Below are 22078 nucleotides of genomic sequence, written 5' to 3'. Positions count from 1 at the left end.
GTAGATGGGATTACAGGCCCCCGCCACTGCGCCCAGCTAATTCTTGTATTTTTTTTTTTTTTTCAGTAGAGATAGAGTTGTCACCATGTTGTCCAGGCTGGTCTCAAACTCCTGACCTCAAGTGATCCACCCACCTCTGTCTCCCAAAGTGCTGGGATTACTGGTGTGAACCACCGCGCCAGGCGTCAAAAGATATTTATGTAAGGATGCTGACTATAGCACTGATTGAAACAGCAAAAATAGTAAATAACCTAATTGTCTGTTAATAGGACAGTTGTATCATAAATTGCTGTCCAATCATATAAATAACACCAGGCCTGAAAAGATGTCCATGGTAAGTCAAAAACCTCAAGTTGTAGAAAGCTGTATATAGTCTGAACTCATGTTTAAAAATTATATCGTGGCCAGGTGCCATGGCTCACACCTGTAATCCCAGCACTTTGGGAGACCAAGGCAGGCAGAATCTTGAGGTCAGAAGTTCAACACCAGCCTGGGCAAGATAGTGCAACCCTGTCTCTACTAAAAATACAAAAATTAGCCCCGCGCAGTGGCGGGTGCCTGTAATCCCGACTACTTGGGAGGCAGGAGAATCACTTGAACCTGGGAGGCAGATGTTGCAGTGAGCTGAGATCACGCCACTGCACTCCAGGGTGATAGAGCAAGACTCCATTTCAAAAAAGAAAGAAAAATTGTCATCCAGTTTGACATTATCTTATTATATCATTCAAAGTTCATTACTGTAGTCCCTCAGCAAATAAACTACCACTGGTAACTTTTAAAATATATATTAATGTGTCTGGTAGCCATTAGTCAGAAGTATTTGCTAGGACAATTTTGAACTCACAAGTGATACACTGGTAAGTAGAAGAAAATTCCATGGTCTTGAGCTCTCATTGTTGGTGAGGTGAAGAGTACCAGGAGAGCCACTCTTGTTGACTCTGTTTATTGTAGGGTAGGGTGGTGCTGGTATTTGGAATACTAATAAAGCAGTGACTGGGTCTATCACTTCAGTTATCAAAAGAAAGAGGCTTTGATGGGTTGTGAGCACTCATGACTGTCTTTGTGAGAAGTGTACACATACTTATTGTTCCCTGTAAAAAATGAGGACTTTGTATACATAGGCCTGTACAGTGGTATGAAAAGTACTTCTAGAGAATCTCTGAAGCAGCAGAACTCTTGATCAGCTCATCTCCCAAAATCTTATCATTTCTCTTCAGATAGCAATAGGAGCAGTTTGAATGTGCTATAGCCTGTTTATAAGTGTGATGTCTGGGAATTAAGTTTATCTTCCAAATCTTTCCTATCTCCAGCTCTTGATATCACTTTTATTCTTGTAAGTACCTCATCTTTGTTCAAACTCAATAGGTCCCAAAAGCACAATGTTTTCATCTGTCATCAGACATGTATTCCTGAATGAGAATGGAGGTGAAGAGCATGAGGATAGTAGGCCCCTCCTAAGGGACTGGAGAAGAAACAGGTATAATCAGGAAGGCTGTGGGCACAAAGAGAAACCTGCCAATTTTCCTATGTTGCCTGAGACATAATGCTGGAAATCAAGAGAACCCTATCAGTGACTGGGAGTTTATTTCACCCACTAGTGAGGGGAGTGTGGAAATAGCCAGAGGCCTGAAGGCTTACATGAGCAGAGCCCCTTATACTCGAATGGTCTCCCTTGCTATTGTCCTAGGTGAGCCTGACGACCTTTTGCCCCAGTCCTTGTAGGCACCATGAAGGGGCAAAAAGAGAGGGGCTTTGCAGTTAGAATAGAGTTAAGCTCAAATCACAACTCAGCCTCTTACTGGCTGTTTGACTTTGGGCAAATCAACCTGTCTCACAGGGCTAATTTTAAGGATTCAATGAGATGACGTGAATAAGAGCTTTGCACAGTGCCTGCTACACAACTGGGACAAAATATACAGCAGATCTTTTCAGGATCCTTGCTTAGTACTGCACCAGAACCAAAGCATTGCCTTAAACCTAAACCCTGGCAGCTCTGAGTCCTGACCCCTTGCCTAAATCCTGCTGAGTTCTTTCTCTAGGTTTGGACCCTGTTTTCAGATTCCTTCCGGCACCAGGATGCAGCTTCAGACAAATATCCTGCCTGCTTACACCTGCCAACTACACTCCAAGTTGAAGGCCAGCTTAAGTCAGACTAGAGTCTCTTGGGCACCTTAGACTTAGTGACTTAGACCAGTGGTTCTCAGCCTTTTCTGGGACTACCTCAAATTTAAATCTCTGTTGGCAGGACCTGGGAATCTGCATTTGTAAAAAAATTTTATTTCCATACGTTTTTGGGGGAACAGATGGTATTGAGTTACATGGTAAGTTCTTTAGTGGTGATTTGTGAGATTTTGGTGCACCCATCACCCAAGCAGTATATACTGAACCCAATTTGTAGTATTTTATCCCTCACACAATGAAAACAATTTTTTTTTATTATACTTTAAGTTCTAGGGTACATGGGCACAACGTGCAGGCTTGATACATATGTATACATGTGCCATGTGGGTGTGCTGCACCCATTAACTCGTCATTTACATGAGGTATTTCTCCTAATGCTATCCCTCCCCCCTACCCCTTCCCCACCACAGGCTCCAGTGTGTGATGTTCCCCACCCTGTGTCCAAGTGTTCTCATTGTTCACTTCCCACCTATAAGTGAGAACATGCGGTGTTTAGTTTTCTGTCCTTGTGATAGTTTGCTCAGAATGATGGTTTCCAGCTTCATCCATGTCCCTACAAAGGACATGAACTCATCCTTTTTTATGGCTGCATAGTATTCCATGGTGTATATGTGCCACATTTTATTAATCCAGTCTATCACTGATGGACATTTGGGTTGGTTCCAAGTCTTTTCTATTGTGAATAGTGCCACAATAAACACACATGTGCACGTGTCTTTATAGTAGCATGACTTATAATCCTTTGGGTATATACCCAGTAATGGGATCACTGGGTCAAATGGTATTTCTAGTTCTAGATCCTTGAGGAATCGCCACACTGTCTTCCACAATGGTTGAACTAGTTTACACTCCCACTAACTGTAAAAGTGTTCCTATTTCTCCACATCCTCTCCAGCACCTGTTGTTTCTTGACTTTTTATGATCACCTTTCTAATCTCAAAATAATAACAGCTATTTATGACAAACCCACAGCCAATATCATACTGAATGGGCAAAAACTGGAAGCATTCCATTTGAAAACTGGCACAAGACAGGGATGCCCTCTCTCACTACTCCTGTTCAACATAGTGTTGGAAGTTCTGGCCAGGGCAATCAGGCAGGAGAAAGAAATAAAGGGTATTCTATTAGGAAATGAGGAAGTCAAATTGTCTCTGTTTGCAGACGACACGACTGTATATTTAGAAAATGCCATCATCTCAGCCCAAAATCTCCTTAAGCTGATAAGCAACTTCAGCAAAGTCTCAGGCTACAAAATCAATGTGCAAAAATCACAAGCATTCCTATGCACCAATAACAGACAAACAGAGAGCCAAATCACGAGTGAACTCCCATTCACAATTGCTTCAAAGAGAATAAAATACCTAGGAATCCAGCTTACAAGGGATGTGAAGGACCTCTTCAAGGAGAACTACAAACCACTGCTCAACGAAATAAAAGAGAACACAAACAAATGGAAGAATATTCCATGCTCCTGGATAGGAAGAATCAATATTGTGAAAATGGCCATACTGCCCAAGGTAATTTATAGATTCAGTGGCATCCCCATCAAGCTACCAATGACTTTCTTCACAGAATGGGAAAAAACTACTTTAAAGTTCATATGGAACCAAAAAAGAGCCCACATTGCCAAGACAATCCTAAGCCAAAAGAACAAAGCTGGAGGCATCACGCTACCTGACTTCAAACTATACTACAAGACCACAGTAAGCAAAACAGCATGGGGATGTGCATTTTTAAATACTCCCATTTATTCACTAGAAGGGCCACCTCATTAATCTTTTTTTTTTTTTTTTTTGAGACAGAATCTCTGTCACTCAGGCTGGAGTGCAGTGGCAGGCTCTGCAACCTCCACCTCCTGGGTTCAAGTGATTCTCCTCCCTCAGCCTCCTGAATAGCTGGGACTACAGGTGCATGCCACCACGCCTGGCTAATTTTTTATATTTTTAGTAGAGACGGGGGTTTCACCGTGTTAACCAGGATGGTCTTAATCTCCTGACTCATGATCCACCCACCTTGGCCTCCCAAAGTGCTGGGATTACAGGCATGAGTCACTGCACCAGGCCCTCAACTCACTAATCTTCAACCATTTTTGCTTTCTTGCAGAAGTTTCCAGTAAGCTTTATAACCAAGGCCTTGATTTCTACTTTGCAGATAGTAGGTGCTTAATAGATGTTTATTGAGGAAATAAATGCTTTCTGTTAGATGATATTTTTGTCATACAAAAATAATTAGCCATGGAATTTATAAAATAATGTTAAAATAATGGCACTTACTAGGCGTTCAATAAAGATTGGTTCATGAATGATTAAAACCTGTTGCATTCAGGATGGATGTTGGACAAGTATTTGGGAGAAGCCTGTGAATACAGAAGTTCCTTGGGAGCAAATGAAATGACAGCACGTGGAAGAATTTTATGAAGCATGAAGGAATATGAGGAAAAATAATGATGTTATACCATCCATATCTTAGGGTCAGTGCATTCTAATTTGTTCTGTTTGAAATGGAACTTGAGTAAGCAGCTTCTCACAGGTTACAGTGTGTCAACAGGAAGAAGAAAAGAAAGGTCTCATTTACCACCAGCTATACAAGCCCCATAAGGTGACGGTCTCCTCTCTCATTTTATATTTTTTTTTACCTTTTATTATGAAACATTTCAAACATATACAAAAGAGAGAAGAGTATAATAAACCCTCATATCCACCACACAGCTTCAACACTTATCAATGTTTTATCTGTATTGGACTAACCAAAGTAATGCAAAATAGGGCTTCTCAGTTTACTTTAAGGATTGTTTGAAAAGCATATGTAAATAAATGTTCTAGAACTAGGTCAACATTCTTTGGGAAAATTTAGAGATAACATGTACTCCCAGAGCCCATTTACATGTATTTTTCGACATCTGGCTAACAATTCCTCTTTGAGTTAAATGATTACAACATCCCAAACTCTGCACAATCTCCTGATGAGTGTATATAATAGAGTCACTGTACTTGTCTCTAAAAAAACAATTTATTTATTTTCAGAACTTTAGAAAATTGTGTCTGTGTTCCCATCTGGGGTACAAAGAACCAGTGAGTCCCATTTGTTGTGGTTCCTGCATTTGATGGCTCCAGATGTGTCACCACCAAGCTAGTCTTATGACAATCTAGAAGGCAAGTTGGTGAGAAAGCTTGCATTTCTGGGTTCATTGACTGTTTGTAAAAAGAATCTTTGAGTGTGAAAATGTATAGTCTTAGGGCAAAACATTAGGGAATAATTAGCAGTTTCATGATGAATACAAGTAATTTCTTGAACATTATTATTATTTACTTGGTCAAACCATTTATTTAAATATATGGTGATGTTTCTTAATTACTGGATTTAGCTTCTCTACCTTTTCTTTCCTTCTTCATAGTAACTGATTTGTATTTTCTACTTTTAGTGCAAAGTCATCCATGAGGTGCTAAGTTGTACTCTGACAGTGGGAACTAAACTCTAAACATTAATTAAACCATTGTTTAAAAACATATGCATCATATCGTGCTTGTTGAATGTAGTTTCATGTTAAGCCCATTGTATTACCTGATATATATTTGTTGAAGGAGCAAGGCTGAGTGACCCCCTTCCAGATACTTTTCTAGTGACTCATGTTTTAATATCATATTAATGTGTGGCTTTCATCACATTAAAGAAATCTCAGCTACCAACTACAGTATTTTGGGGGATTCAAAATCCATGTTGATAATCTTTCTAACTTTCTGAGCTATTGGCTCCTTAACTTGATCTTTGTGACTTTCATTCTGCCTCAGATCCTCTTTGGTGTAGCCAGCCATACCTTAGTTTTCACCATCACCCTCAACTTCTCCACATCTGAGACTGTCAAACATGAAAAGTTTCCTCTGACCACTCCCTATCTTTCTATCTCTCCTATAACTTCATACCTTCTGACCCATTCTTCACATCCTTAGATCCAGTGCCTTTGCTCTTCCCCATCCGCTAGTCTTCCTGATTTCACAGGACATCATAAGGCACCTCATGAGTCCCTAGGACAACTTTTCTCACTTTGCCCTCGCCAGCATTCTAATGACTCATCTCACTGTTGTTCTGTCATACCTGTTCTGCCAATTTCCAGCCCTAGTTAAGGAAACCATCTGTATCTTCTTTACCCTTTTCTTGGCAGCTGAACATTTCTGGAGAACATACCATAACCAGACTGACTGACTGCTCTAAAAGTTGTACTATCCAGTTTGTCTTGGAACTCAACAACACTGGACATTCCTTTTCTCACCTCTCATTCATTCGCTCTTAAAATAGTTCTATCTGTTGTTTCACTCCTCTGCAGTCTCATCAGATTTCTACATCTACTTCTAACCTCTTTTGCCACCTAATTTATCAGAATCTGGAGGTCATCTGATAAGAATAACTTATAAATATCATTTTGTCCAAATTATTACCTGCTGACTTTATCTTCCCCCAGTTTCTGAAGAATTTTTGTGATTTTCTTCTAAAGCCAGTGTTTTCATCTACCCTTTTACTCTCTTCCCTTCCCATGTACTCTTTGACTTTGCTCTATCAATCATCTCTTCCCCTTACATTTTCTAGGCCTTGCTCTCTTCCAGTCCTCCCCTTAATACCTGCAAACTGTTTCTCTCCTGCCCTAAGGAGACTCTCCCTGGACTCTAATTTCCATTCTTTGCATTTCTGTCTCTCTCCTTCTTCTTTATCCACAAACTTCATCCATCTTGGTTTCTTCTCCCGCTTAATCCTAAGCACCTTCAGCCCCTGAAAAGTTCAAGAGCCAAAAACCTCTTAGACCTTCTGCTCAAATTCTGTTTTCAGCAGAATTTGACAACATGGACCACCCTTTTCTCACTAGAACCCTCATCTCCACTGGAATTCATGTTGCATTCTCTTCTCCTATTGCTTCGTGAACTGCTTCTGTGTAGTTGCCTTTCAGGATTCCTCTTCTCCCCCTTTAGAATAGGCCCGTTAAATATAAGCTTTCTGAAGATTCAGTGTTCAGTCCTCTCTTTTAACTCTCAATAGTCCCTTGGTAACCTCATCCTATCTTATGACTCAATTGTTCAATTGCTCTACCTCTTACCTTTGTGAGAATGACTCCTACCTCTGTCCCTTTAGCCCTCATCTGTCTTCCTCTAATCAGACCCTTATTTCTAACTGGATGCTGAGCATTCCATGTTGATGCATTGCAGACACTTTAAACTGATCTAAATTCAACTCATCACTTTTTACTGGTGTGTTTTTGATCTTGGCTAATAAATCCAATGGCATCTCCTTCCACGATTATTTTTCAAATCCATCTTCTCTGTTCACTCCCTTCTTCAGAAACTCATTAACTCTTCTGTGGACTATTGCAATAGCATGTTAAAAAAGTCTCTCTGGTTTCAGTTTGTCTTCCTCGAGTTAGCAAAAAATAGCAAAATAACTGTACCATTCACAGTGATTTCTTCACATTATAGAAAGCTCTTTCTTGGCCGGGCACGGTGCACCACACCTGTAATCCCAGCACTTTGGGAGGCTGAGATGAGCAGATCACCTAAGGTCAGGAGTTCGAGACCAGCCTCACCAATATGGTGAAACCCCCATCTCTACTAAAAACACAAAAATTAACCAGGTGTGGTGGCATGCACCTGTAGTCCCAGCTACTCGGGAGGCTGAGACAGGAGAATCGCTTGAACACGGGAGGTGGGTTGCAGTGAGCTGAGATCACACCACAGTACTCTAGCCTGGGTCACAGAGCAAGACTCTGTCAAAGAGAGAGATTGAGAGAGAGAGAGAGAGAGAGAGAGAGAGAGAGAGAGAGACAGAGAGAGAGAGACAGAGAGAGAGAGAAAGGGAACTGTCTTTCTTTGGCTTACTTAGTTATCTTTCTCTGTCACCTCGAATGTCACATTTTTGAACACTGCTGCTAGTGTCATCTTCCTAAGGTTCAGATATGACCAAGTCACACTTCCAATTCAAAGACTTTTATATCCTACCCCTTTCCTCTGTAGTCAAAGATCTCCATGATTTGGTCTGAATCCATCTCTCTCGTCTTATCTCCACTCCATTCTTGCAGCCTGGTCTGTGGCAAGTCTCTCAAACAGACCAGGGTCTCAGTTGCCTTTTCTTAGACTATTACCTCTGTCTGGTGGCCTTCCTCCTAGATCAGCTTTTGTAGAACCCCCAGAAGGCCAGAGTGGGATCCTGAAAAGTTCAGGGCCCATGGTCAGGGACCTCATTCAAATCATTCTCTTTCAAAATGCTCTGTCTCCATCACCAAAGTCAGAACAAGAGTCACCCTGCATTATCAAATGCTTGGTTAATATCTGGAACACAGAACTGAGTACAATCTGTTTTGGCACCCACATGTGTGTTTCTCTTCTCCATTAAAGCATACATCTTCGAAGAGAGGGACACAGCCTAATTCATTTTTGTATCCAACCCAATGAATGTGAAGCACTCCCACAGTAGGTGTCTCATTGTTTATTGAATTGTTGAATTCTATACCAAGCTTTGACTTGATTTAATTTAGAGAATTAAGAATCAATTTAGCTTATTTTGGAGAGCAAGATTTTTATTTTGTTTTCCTTAATAATTTAGTCTTTATTATAATATACATTTTCTCCTTATAATGGAACTTCCATAATAGGAATTATTTAGTGGACAAAAAGTCATGATATTCATCATATCAAAACAAGCCATTGGCAATCTAGCAAATAATAACATGCTAAAAGGAAGACACAGTGCATGTGAAAGAATATATGCAAATATCAGGGAAGCTTCTGATTATAATTGAAAGAGATCATGTATGTAAAGTGTTTCCTAATTATCTGGTACAAAGTCAATGCTCAGTAAATGTTACCTCTTATTTTTATACAGCAAGTAAAGTAGCTGGAAAAAAATAATTTGCTTATTCCCATGTAGTTTACATATTTTTGTGTTTCAGCTGATATTGACTTTGAACTGCATTCACCTTTTTAGTCAGAATCAGATATGTCTTTTCATAATTTCAAGAGCAAGTAACAAAGAGTAAGGCATGTGAGAAGTTATCATGATGCAATTAACCATGTGCACTATTGATGAGGACTTGGCTTCCCTCTGTACTACTTGATATTCAGTGAAATAAACAATGGTGATAATTGTCACATTCCTAACAAAGACATCTGCTAAACCAGGCAACTCGAGCAAAGCTGTTTGCTACTGACAGCTTGCTTCAAATGTGAATGTTGCCATTAAGAAAAAATAGCATTTCTGTATTTATCACATTACCTAATATGTTGAGTTGGCAGTGTTTCATCTGGAGACCAAAAGACCTATGCCTAATCATTAAATTCAGCATTCAAACTTCTATATTTGCATAAGGGACTATTAAAAGATCTTTAATTTTTTGTCGTGTTAATGTAAGTGTGATATATCCAAATGATAAAGAAAATCCCACAGTTCAGAATGGTATCAACTGAAGGGTAAAAGTCTGCTTTTCCATTGTCTCTACTCCTATTACTCCTCCCTAGACATTATCTTTTGGATAGCACATTATGTAAAAACCACACAAAATAATCATAAGAATCAACCAACTCCACTTCACTTTGTATATGACCTTGAATTTCAGAAAATTCTAATGCTGCATGATGCCAAAAGACAAATCACGCTTGATCTTAGCCAGAAGGCTGAGAAGCAATCCAAAAGACAAATCATTACAGCTTTTGATTTGTCAACTAATGTCATAATAAAAATCTACATTTAAAAGTAATATTCCAAAAGATCCAGAAGAATGAAAGCTTTACTCTCTATTCCCTCATCTAATGATTCATCACCAAGAAGTATCTGAAGCAGTATAATCCTTAGGCCAGAGTGAGAATGTCCCCTGAGCCTGAACCCCAAACATTTGAGGTTTCCACTCTGTCCTTTCTTGGGCCCTGCCCCTCTTCATGGGGTAAGGTGTCTGTGTTGCTAAAGGGATGTACTCACTCAGAAAGTCTGTATGCCCTCATCAGACCACATTTGGGGTAGCCAGGATGGAGGAATTCCCAGCTCACACGGCCCAAGCAACTTCCATGACTTCTTCTGCACCTCCACCCTCCCAAGGGTAGATAGCCATGGACTGCGGACTAAGAGGGTATGGAACTTTGAAGAGTTTGAGAAATCTAAATTAAAACCTAATCTTTCAGGGTTTTATAAAGGTGTCCAGGCAGGAGGATTTAAGTATTTATGTAACAGTTTATTTTGCTTTGTTTGTAACTTTAAAATACTTAGAGTTTTAAAGTCAACGTGAGATGTTGACTTCAATATGTGCTTTTGACTCAGATCCCTCAAAAGTTAGCAGGTAGGCCTGATTTGAAGATCATGTTATTGTGAAGCTCATGTAATTAAATGTCCTTCCATGAGAGTTGTGTTTCTAACAGCTCTTTGGAATCAAGGCAAAATGAATTTTACTCTTTAAATCACTAGTTTTTTTTTAAATGAGTAACTTCTGATTTCAAATTATTCTGTCCCTGTTATATATCTGTTGTTAAAATATTCAGGGAAGGAATACTGCAGTAGAGGTAGGACAGAGATTGACTTTGTTAATCTTTTTCAAATACAAATTTTCATAGCTTGCTTTTCATTTGGAACAATTTCTTATAGATCTGCCATTCTGTACTTACTCTCCTGTTTTTTCTATCCATAAATTATCTCTCTTTCTTTGATAATAAGAGCTTTTCAGAACAGAAAATTTTATTTATGCCCACCCTCACTTTACATAAAAGGAAACAGGATACTGTGGAAGGGTAGCATGATCTTTTAGGCAGTTAGGAGTTTTGGTTGTAGGACATTAGTTCATACAGGTTTGCCAGGCTCAAATCATTTTACACTTAAAAAGCATGGAGGCCAGAGTTTCAAGCTCATCCCCAGCATCTTTGGGAGGTCGAGGAAGGGATCACGGTGTCAGGAGATCGAGACTATCCTGGAGCACACGGGTGAGTCCTGCTCTCTACTAAATACAAAAAACTAGCCGGGATGTATGGAGCCAGTCCCCGTTACTGGATGCTGAGGCAGGAGACAGCGGAACTCCGGAGGCGGAGCTTGCAGTGAGCTGAGATCGGGCCACAGCACCCAGCCTGGGTGACAGAGCGCAGACCTCGGGCCTCAAAAAAAAAAAAAAGAAAAAAGCCGGGCCGTGGTACTTGTAATCCCAGCACTTGGGAGCCTGGTGCCATGGGTCACAGGTCAGGAGATCGAGACCACGGTGAAACCCCGTCTCTACTAAAAATACAAAAAATTAGCCGGGCGCGATGGCGGGCGCCTGCGGTCCCAGCTACTCTGGAGTCTCAGGCAGGAGGATGGCGTGAACCCGGGAGGCGGAGCTTGCAGTGAGCCGAGGTCGAGATCGCGCCACTGCACTCCAGCCTGGGCTACAGAGCGAGACTCTGTCTCAAAAAAAAAAAAAAAAAAAAAAAAAAGAATACATAGAGATACAAGAGTGGAAGATGTAGCATTTGAGGAAAAGGCTTGCTTCTCAACTGTGATCTCGTTTTACCCAGGGTCCATCTCACTGCTTATTTATACAGTCATATAGACAAGAGTTAACAAAATTAATTAAATAGGTATTGCATTTACACGGTTAGTGTGTGTGTGTGTTTTCTCACCCTGTGTTCCATCCACTTTGCTTCATCATTCTACCTCAACAGATGGCCACTGTTATTAGATGCGTGTGTGTGCATGTAGGGTTGCAGGGTTTCTTTCTTTCTTTCTTTCTTTTTTTCTTTTTTTTTTTTGAGACGGAGTCTTGCTCTGTAGCCCAGGCTAAAGTCTAGTGGCACCATCTCTGCTCACTGCAACCTCCACCTCCCGGGTTCAAATGATTCTCCTGTCTCAGCCTCCCCGAGTAGCTGGGATTGCAGGCTCCCACCACAACGCCCGGCTAATTTTTGTATTTTTAGTAGTGAAGGGGCTCCATCATGTTGGCCAGGGTGGTCTAGAATTCCTAACTTCAAATGATCCGCCCGCCTCGGCCTCCCAAAGTGTTGGGATTACAGCCGTGAGCCACCGCACCCGACCTCAGGGTTTCTTTAGACAAATAAAAGTCCTTACACAACTGTTTTTTTCAGTTAACAACATTGAAGATTTTTTGTTGTTGTTGTTGTTACTTCAGAGAGAGCCTCTTTGTTCTTTCTTGAGTATTGTATAGAACTGTTCTATTATATGGCTATCCTGTAATTTATATATTTTTATTAATAACCCTTTTTATTTTATTTTTTGGCAGAGTCTTGCTCTGTCCACCATGCTGGAGTGCAGTGGCGCGATCTCGGCTCACTCCAACCTCTGCCTCCCGGGTTCAAGCGATTCTCCTGTCTCAGCCTCCAGAGTAGCTGGGACTACAGGCGCCTGCCACTATGACCATCTAATTTTTGTATTTTTAGTAGAGATGGGGTTTCACCATATTGGTCAGGCTAGTCTCAAACCCCTGACCTCAGGTGATCCATCCTCCTCGGCTTCCCAAAGTGTTGGGATTACAGGCGTGAGCCACCGTGCCCGGCCTACTAACCTTCATTTTTAAGAGCAGTTTTATATTTGCAAAAATATTGTGAAGATAGTACAGAGAATTCTCATACACCAGGCAGACAGATTCCCCTATTGTTAACATCTTACTTTAGTATGGTACACTTGTTACAATTATTGAGCCAATAATGATTTATTATTACTACCTAAAGTGTATACTTTATTCAGATATCCTTAGTTTTATCTTTTCCTGTTTCATAATATTATACTATGTTTAGTCATCGTGTCTCAGATTCCTCTTGGCTGTGGAAGTTTCTTGTTTTTGATGACCTTGACAGTTTTGAGGAGTACTGGTCAGACATTTTGTAAAGTTTCTCTCAATTGAGATTTATACAATTTATTTTATTTATTTATTTTTGTTTTTGTTTTTGTTTGAGACAGATTCTTGTTCTATCGCCCAGGGTGGAATGCAGTGGCACAATCTTATCTGACTACAACCTCTGCCTCCCAGGTTCAAGCAATTCTTGTGCCTCAGCCTCCCAAGTAGCTGGGACTACAGGCATGCACCACCATGCCCAGCTAATTTTTGTAATTTTTGTAGAGACGGGGTTTCACCATGTTGGCCAGACTGGTCTCGAACTCTTGACCTCAGGCGATCCGCTTGCCTCAGCCTCCTAAAGTGCTGGGATTACAGGCGTGAGCCACTGAGGCCTGCCTAATTTATTTTTGTACAAATATATTTTGTACAAAAAAAGCCCTTTTGATGGATGTTTGGCTTTTTTCCCCAATCCTTTGCTATTACAAACAGTGAGGCAATAAATAACAGTGTATATATGTAATTTCACATGTTGCAGGTGTAAAGGATAAATTCCCAGAAGTGACGTTGGCAGGTTAAAGTGTAAATGCATTTGTAATTTTGATATTATTACCAAATTGCCTTCCATAAGAATCTTGCCAGTTTATGCTGCATGCATAAGAGTGCCTGTTTCTTGACAGCTTTGCCAATAGGGCATGTTGTAAAACTTTTAGATTTTCACCTGTCTGATAGAAGAAAACTAGTTATCTGTGTGGTTTTACAATTTTGATAACATTTCTCTGATTATGAATGAAGATGAAGTATTTTATATTTATTAACACTTATTATAAATAGACTCTTTTCCATTCTATTTTTCTAGGTATTTATATATTGTATTTTATATATATAATGTATATATAAATATATATAAATATATATTTTTAATTATATATACTATATAAATATATTTATATATGATATATATATATGAAAGCTATTGCTTTCTGAATAATAATTTCACAATATGGAGATGATTTCAGCTCAATATCTTAGGGATGCTTGCCATGTGCCTCTATATTAGGGCTTGTATTCATATATTGAATCCTGTTCTCAAATGCAATAGTTATTGGTTATTTTCCAAGAAACTGTTTCCAAGAAACTGTTACTAGCCATCTTAAGAGATGTCTGAGGAAGGTTGCAGCTCTGGTTTCTAGTAAAAATGTTGATCTGTGATGTGTTTCCTTTACTATCTTGTACCTTTCTTACTTGTGTCAGCTAGGACCTGTATTGTTCCATCATTTTTTTCTATGGAGAGCAGAGATCATCACCCAGGTATAAAAAAGTGAGCTTAGCACTATCCCGCTTTATCGGCAAGCTGCAAAAATGCTGCAGTCACATCTACAAAGGAGGTGCCCATCTTGGGCGAAGCATTTATTCTACCAAAGGGAGAAAGATGCTGTATTATAATTGCCCTAGGAAGTAAATTAATTCTGAAGTATTTTGAAGGAAAGGATCAGTGTGTACTTTTCATCTTCATGTAGAACCTTCATGTGTATTGGAAAGATCTTATGAATGATCTCAAGAATAAGCATCTCAAATGCAGGCAATGACAAAATCATGGCTTCAAGGATAGAAGAAAATTGCATAGTTCTCTCTTTTCCTCTAATTTCCTTAATTTAATAAATCAACAGTTTATTATGGGCCTTTCATCTTGTTAGATACTGGTATGAGCTCTGGAGATGTAAACATGCTATGACACACTCTCTGATGCCCAAAATAATTATAATTTAAGTGAAGGAGACAGACTTAGGAAAAGATAATTATGAATTTACAAATTTATGTTTTAAGTGCTATTAAAGAGAAATGCACAAAGAGTGTAACAGAGACAAATAATTATCTAGGAGATTGGTGGTAGGAATAGAGAGGTAAATACGAGGAAGCAGGATATTACAGACAAGATGATATTTAAGGAGGAGTGAAAAAGATTGAGAGAGACTGAATTGTCTAATATTATATGAACCCTGACTCAACTGGTTCCTTTAGAAGAAGGCCATCTTTCCTAAAGAATAGGGCCTTACCCTAGTCTTCTGTATGATGATTTTAGGTGGCATACTGATATGACTTCAAATAAAATTGGTTTACTCAGAAAATTATTCTCTTTGAATCCATCTGTTTGGAACTGGTAACCTCTTTTGATATCTTCTAACACTTACATTACTTTTTAAATATAGAGATACTGGGCTCAGGTCCAGAGCCTTCAGGAAGCAATTGCATTTAATAATATTATATTATTTTCATCATATTTACTTAGAAGATAACTTTCTATTTCTGGCAAATGATGCTGGTTTGCTACTTATAGGTGTGATATAAAGTTATTTATTCACTTATTCACTCAACAAATATTTGTTGAGTACCTTCTGTGTGCCAGGCACTGTTCAACGAACTTGTGAATAAAATATTAGTGGATAAAACAAAAACTCCTGTCCTGAGGACCCTATAACATAGCTTATTATTTTGCTTGATTATTGTTTTTTAAGTTTAAAAATGGGTTTAATTTTAAGTTAGCAAGTAAATAATGATACATATCGTAGCAGCATAGGATACAGGTGAGAGAGAGTATAGAGGAGAAATGAAGATGAATGCGACATCAAATTATCTAAGGTTGAATCTTAGTCCTACCACCTATTAGTTCTGTGACCTTGAATAAGTTGCTTACTTTTTTGTGCCTCATTTTCCTTCCTTGTCAAATATTGTGATAATTCAATACACGTTGATTGTTGTTGTTGATATTACTATTATTACATAGATTGTCAAAAATCCTGAAATTTATATTCAAATGACTGAGTTTGGGAAAATATTGGACTAGATTGTTTAAACAGTTTTTTAAAACAATGCAGGGTCTGGGCTTACTTTTCTTCTTAACATTTTATTTTGACATAATTTCAGACTTACAGAAAAGTTACAAAAATAGAACTAAGAATTCCCATGTACACTTCATCCAGCTTCCCGTAATGTTAACATTTTATGTAACCATATTACAATTGTCAAAACTAATGGATTAACATTGGTATAATACTATTATTAGTTAAACTACAGACTTTATTTGTATTACCCTGGTTTTCCCAACATCATTTTTCTTTTCTGGGATCCAATTTGGGATCCCACATTGCGTTCATTTATTTACTTATTTTTGGTTTTTCTTTTCTTTCTTTTTTTATTTTTGAGATGGAGTCTCTCTCTGTCGCACAGGCTGGAGTGCAGTTGCATGATCTTGGGTCACTGCAACCTCCACCTCCTGGGTTCAAGTGATTCTCCTACCTCTGCCTCCCAAGTAGCTTGGATTACAGGCCCACGCCACCACACCTGGCCAATTTTTGTATTTTTAGTAGAAACGGGGTTTCGCCGTGTTAGTCAGGCTGGTCTCAAACCCTGACTCAAGTGATCCTCCTGCCTTGGACTCCCAAAGGGCTGGGATTACAAGCATGAGCCAGTGCACCCGGCCCCACATTGCATTTAGTTGTTATGCCCTTTTAGTTGCCAACTATGTATTGTCAACTATGACTCTATGTAGACTCGGTGTCTCTTTGACATTCATGACTTTCACATTTTTGAAGAGTACTGGTCAGGTTTTTGTAGAATGTTCTTCAGTTTTCTGTGTCTGATGTTTTCTCATGATTAAATCAAGTTTATGCCTTTTTTGACAAGCATACACAGAAATGATGGGCCCTTCTCACAACATCATGATCGGGGATTCATGATACCGATATGTCTTATTACAGTAATGCTAGTCTCCTTCACTTGGTTAAGGTGCTATTTGCCAGGTTTCTCCACTACAAAGTTACTATTTTTACCTTTATCACTAATAAATATCTTGGGGAAGATATGTTGAAATTGAAAATATCCTGTTTCTCTTCCACTGATTTTAAGCATCCATTAATGGATCTTGCCTGCAACAACAAATATTAGTGTGGTGTTCTGTTTTTAATTTTTTATTTCCCTCATTTTTTCCAATTAATATTTATTAATTGGAATTTTATGTAGGCTGTCTCTTTTGTCCCATTAGTTTTTAAAAATTCAATTATTTGTTAATATCAATATGAATTCATAAATATTTATTATGTGAATTATAATCCAATGCTATTGTTATTTACTTTTTGCTCAAATTGCTTCAGCTGTGGCCACTGGGAGCTCTTTCTGGTTGGCCCCTATGTCTTCCTGACATGCCCCCATTATTTTTTGAGCACTTCTTACTTTTTTGGCACCACGTGATGCCTCAGACTCACCTTGTGTTTTCCCTGCCCCAGCCTCTACAAGCACTTCTCCAAAGAAAGTCCTAAATAAAGTAAAATTTTGCAATATAAAAGTTAAACAGGGCTGAGTATGGTGGCTCACACCTGTAATCCCAGAACTTTGGGAGGCTGAGCCCAGAGGATCACTTGAGGCCAGGAGTTCAAGATCAGCCTAGCCATTATGGCAAAACCCCATCTCTACTAAAAATACAAAAACTAGGCTGGGCACAGTGGCTCACACCTGTAATCCCAGCACTTTGGGAGCCTGAGGCAGGTGGATCACCTGAAGTCAGGAGTTCAAGACCAGCCTGGCCAACATGGTAAAACCTTGTCTTTATTAAAAATACTGAACTTAGCAGGGAATGGTAGTGTGATGTAATCCCAGGAGGCTAAGGCAGGAGAATCTCTTAAACTTGAGAGGCAGAGGTTGGAGTGAACAGAGACTGTGCCACTGCACTCCAGCCTGGGCAACAGAGCGAGACTCCATCTCAAAAAACAAATAATAATAACAAATAAAAATAAAAATAAAAATACAAAAATTAGCTGGTGGTCTAATTAGCTGTAATCCCAGCTACTCAGGAGGCTGAGGCAGGAGAACTGCTTGAACCTGGGAAGCAGAGGTTGCAGCAAGCCAAGATTGTGCCACTGCACTCCAGCCTGGGTGACACAGCAAGACTCTCTCTCAAAGAAAAAAAAAAAAAGAAAGAAAAAATATTAAGAATATGAAATTTAAATGTAAAACACTTTAATTAAAAATTGTTTTAAAAACCAAGACAAGGTTTAACAGATGAAAGTGGCATACCTTTTTTTTCTTAGAATTTGACTGCCACTTGAATTAAAGTTTTCCTCACTGTGCTAGGTTAATAGAATTAATCAGATGATCAAAACATTATATCATAGGGCAGTGGAGGGATGTTATATTTTGAGTGAATAATAATGTAATTCACAGCATAAGAATTAAGAGCAGATAATCTAGAGTCAGAATGGCTGGGCTCAAATCCTAATTCCACTACTTACTAGCTGTGTGACACCAAGCAAGTTACTTGACTTCTCCGAACCTCAATTTTCTAATGGGTAAAAATGAAGTTAATGACAGTACTTAGTTTAGGATGGGCGCGGTGGCTCACGCCTGTAATCTCACCACTTTAGGAGGCCGAGGTGGGTGGATCACTTGAGGTCAAGAGTTCGAGACCAGCCGACCAACATGGTGAAACCCCATCTCTACTAAAAATACAAAAATTAGCTGGGCGTGGTGGCAGGCCCCTGTAATCCCAGCTACTTGGGAGGCTGAGGGGGGAGAATCGCTTGAACCGGGAGCCGGAGGTTACAGAGAGCTAAGATCGCGCTATTGCACCAGCCTGGGCGCCAAGAGGGAAACTCCTGCGAACATGGCGCTGTGAGCAGCGCAGAGCATGAGGGCCGTGCTCTGCAGCCTGCACGCGCTTGGGGCACCCGCCGCGCCCTGCCTGCCAAGGCCCTGGCAGCTGGGGGCGGGCGCCATCTGGACGCTGCGCACAGGACCCGTTCTGCTCTGGGTTCCTGAATTCACAGAGAAGCATTAATGGATAACAACAGAAAATGGTATTGGAACAGTGGGAATCAATAATTTTGCACAAGAAGCTTTGGGAGATGTTGTTTACTGTAGTCTGCCTGAAGTTGGGACAAAATTGAACAAACAAGATGAGTTTGGTGCTTTGGAAAGTGTGAAAGCTGCTAGTGAAATCTATTCTCTTTATTCAGGAGAAGTAACTTAAATTAATGAAGCACTTGCAGAAAATCCAGGAGTTGTCAACAAATCTTGTTATGAAGATGGTTGGCTGATCAAGATGACACTGAGTAACTCTTCAGAACTAGATGAACTCATGAGTGAAGAAGTGTATGAGGAATACATGAAATCTATTGAGGAGTGATAATGGAACCCCTAAATAAACTAGTATAAATTATGCAACCCAGCAGAATTGTCTTAAATTAGCGGTAGATAGAAGACTTAGAATAGCAACTTTTAGCATTACCAATGGGAGAAAAACTACTGTTAACACTAATGAAAGACAATTCCCTTTATCTTTCAAATGATTATAGATAAACATAATATTCTTCTTTTTTTTACAATACCCTATGATTTTTTAGACTAGGCTCTAATATTCAGAATTCATTAAATTATCCATGGTAAAAACTAGTTATAAAAATTATATAATGTTTGCAGATGGCATGACTGCATATTTAGAAAACCCCATCATCTCAGTCCAAAATGTCCTTAAGCTGATAAGCAACTTCAGCAAAGTCTCAGGATACAAAATCAATGTGCAAAAATCGCAAACATTCCTATACACCAATAATAGACAAACAGAGAGCCAAATCATGAGTGAACTCCCATTCACAATTGCTACAAAGAGATTGAAATACCTAGGAATACAACTTACAAGGGATGTGAAGAACCTCTTCAAGGAGAACTACAAACCACTACTCAAGGAAATCAGAGAGAACACAAACAAATGGAAAAACATTCCATGCTCATGAATAGGAAGAATCAATGTCGTGAAAATGGTCATACTGCCCAAAGTAATTTATAGGCTCAATGCTATCCCCATGAAGCTACCATTGACTTTCTCCACAGAATTAGAAAAAAACTAGTTTAAATTTCATATGGAACCAAAAAAAGAGCCCATATAGCCAAGAAAATCCTAAGCCAAAAGAACAAAGCTGGAGGCATCATGCTACCTGACTTCAAACTATACTACAAGGCTACAGTAACCAAAACAGCATGGTACTGGTACCAAAACAGATATATAGACCAATGGAACAGAACAGAGGCCTCAGAAATAACACCACACATCTACTACCATCTGGTCTTTGACAAGCCTGACAAAAAGAAGAAATGGGGAAAGGATTCCCTGTTTAATAAATGATCTGGGAAAACTGGCTAGCCATATGCAGGAAACTGAAACTGGACCCCTTCCTTACATCTTATACAAAATTTAACTCAAGACTTAAATGTAAGACCTAAAATCATAAAAACCCTGGAAAAAAAACCTAGGCAATACCATTCAGGACATAGGCATGAGCAAAGACTTCATGACTAAAACACCAAAAGCAATGGCAACAAAAGCCAAAATTGACAAATGGGATCTAATTAAACTAAAGAGCTTCTGCACAGCAAAAGAAACTATCATCTGAGTGCACAGGCAACCTACAGAATGGGAAAAAATATTTACAATCTAACCATCTGACAAAGGGCTAATATCCAGAATCTATGAGGACCTTAAACAAATTTACAAGAAAAAAACAAACAACCCCATCAAAAAGTGGACACAGGATATGAACAGACACTTCTCAAAAGAAGACATTTATGTGGCCAACAAACATATGAAAAAAAGCCCATCATCACTGGTTATTAGAGAAATGCAAATCAAAACCATGATGAGATACCATCTCACGCCAGTTAGAAAGGCAATCATTAAAAAGTCAGGAAACAACAGATGCTGGAGAGGATGTGGAGAAACAGGAATGCTTTTACACTGTTGGTGAGAGTGTAAATTAGGTAAACCATTGTGGAAGACAGTGTGGCAATTCCTCAAGGATGTAAAACCAGAAATACTATTTGACCCAGCAATCCCATTACTGGGTATATACCCAAAGACTTATAAATCATGCTGCTATAAAGACACATGCACACGTATGTTTACTGCAGCACTGTTCACAATAGCAAAGACTTGGAACTAACGCAAATCCCCATCAATGATAGACTGGATAAAGAAAATGTGGCACACATACACTGTGGAATGCTATGCAGCCATAAAAAGTGATGAGTTCATGTCCTTTGCAGGGACATAGATGAAGCTGGAAACCCACATTCTCAGCAAACTAACACAGGAACAGAAAACCAAACACCGCATGTTCTCACTCACAAGTGGGAGTTAAACAATGAGAACACATGGATACAGGGAGGGGAATATCACACACCAGGGTCTGTCCTGGGGTGGGGGCCTAGGGGAGGGGTAGCATTAGGAGAAATAACTAATGTAGATGTTGGGTTGATGGGTGCGGCAAACCACCATGGTACGTGTATACCTAGATAACAAACCTGCAAGTTCTGCACATGTATCCCAGAACTTAAAGTATAAAAAAAAATTACATAATTCAAAAATAACGTTGTTATTCTTAAGCCTTCTATAATATTGTAACTTGTGTATATCCGTACCTGGATTTGGGTTGAAATACTTAATCATCTTTCCACTGGAAATAACAGGGAGTGAAAAAGTTTTTGTTGCTTGTACAGTGTCAGATGAAGAACAACACTATCTTAATTTTGCAATATACTGCATTTGCTGGTGCTATTTTTACATGTGAAGCAACAGCTTTGCAGCAAAATAATAAAATACTTTTTCGTTAAAAAAAATAGCAAAACTCCATCTCAAAAAATAAAGTTTAGAAGAATTTCTGGCACATAATGGTATAAAATATGACCACCAATTTACAGTGCTCTTTAAATCTTATGAAGGACTTTCAACTATATTAGCTCATTTTAATCACACAATAGCACTTAGTGTATTTATTACTATTTCAAACTTACAGATAAAGAAGCTGAGACTCAGAAAGGTTAAGTGACTTTCCAAGATCATATAGCTTAAAAGTGGCAAAAGGAATGCTCAAACCCCAATCGTCTGACTGCGAACTCTGGATAGGAATGTAAGTACCAACTGTGGAGTAGAATATCAAACAATTTAAAAAGTACTGTGACAAAATTTCACATTAACAAATTACCTAAGAACTCATATAATAGTATCAGAACTTCTATGCAGGTCTTTAACTGACCTTCTTTTCTTAATCTGGTCTATGGCACTAGCTTCAAAGA

At 39.1% G+C, this 22078-nt stretch overlaps 1 pseudogene; it reads left to right on the top strand.

Moving 5' to 3' along the window:
* Window positions 1-18614: 18614 nt before the first annotated feature.
* On the top strand, window positions 18615-19457 carry LOC101011972 (annotated as a pseudogene).
* Window positions 19458-22078: the final 2621 nt, after the last annotated feature.

Source organism: Papio anubis, chromosome 4, assembly GCF_008728515.1.
Source record: "Papio anubis isolate 15944 chromosome 4, Panubis1.0, whole genome shotgun sequence".
Classification (NCBI taxonomy): Eukaryota; Metazoa; Chordata; class Mammalia; order Primates; family Cercopithecidae; genus Papio; species Papio anubis.
The sequence above is the reverse complement of the archived record's forward strand: the minus strand, read 5'-3'. Positions and strand labels throughout refer to the sequence as shown.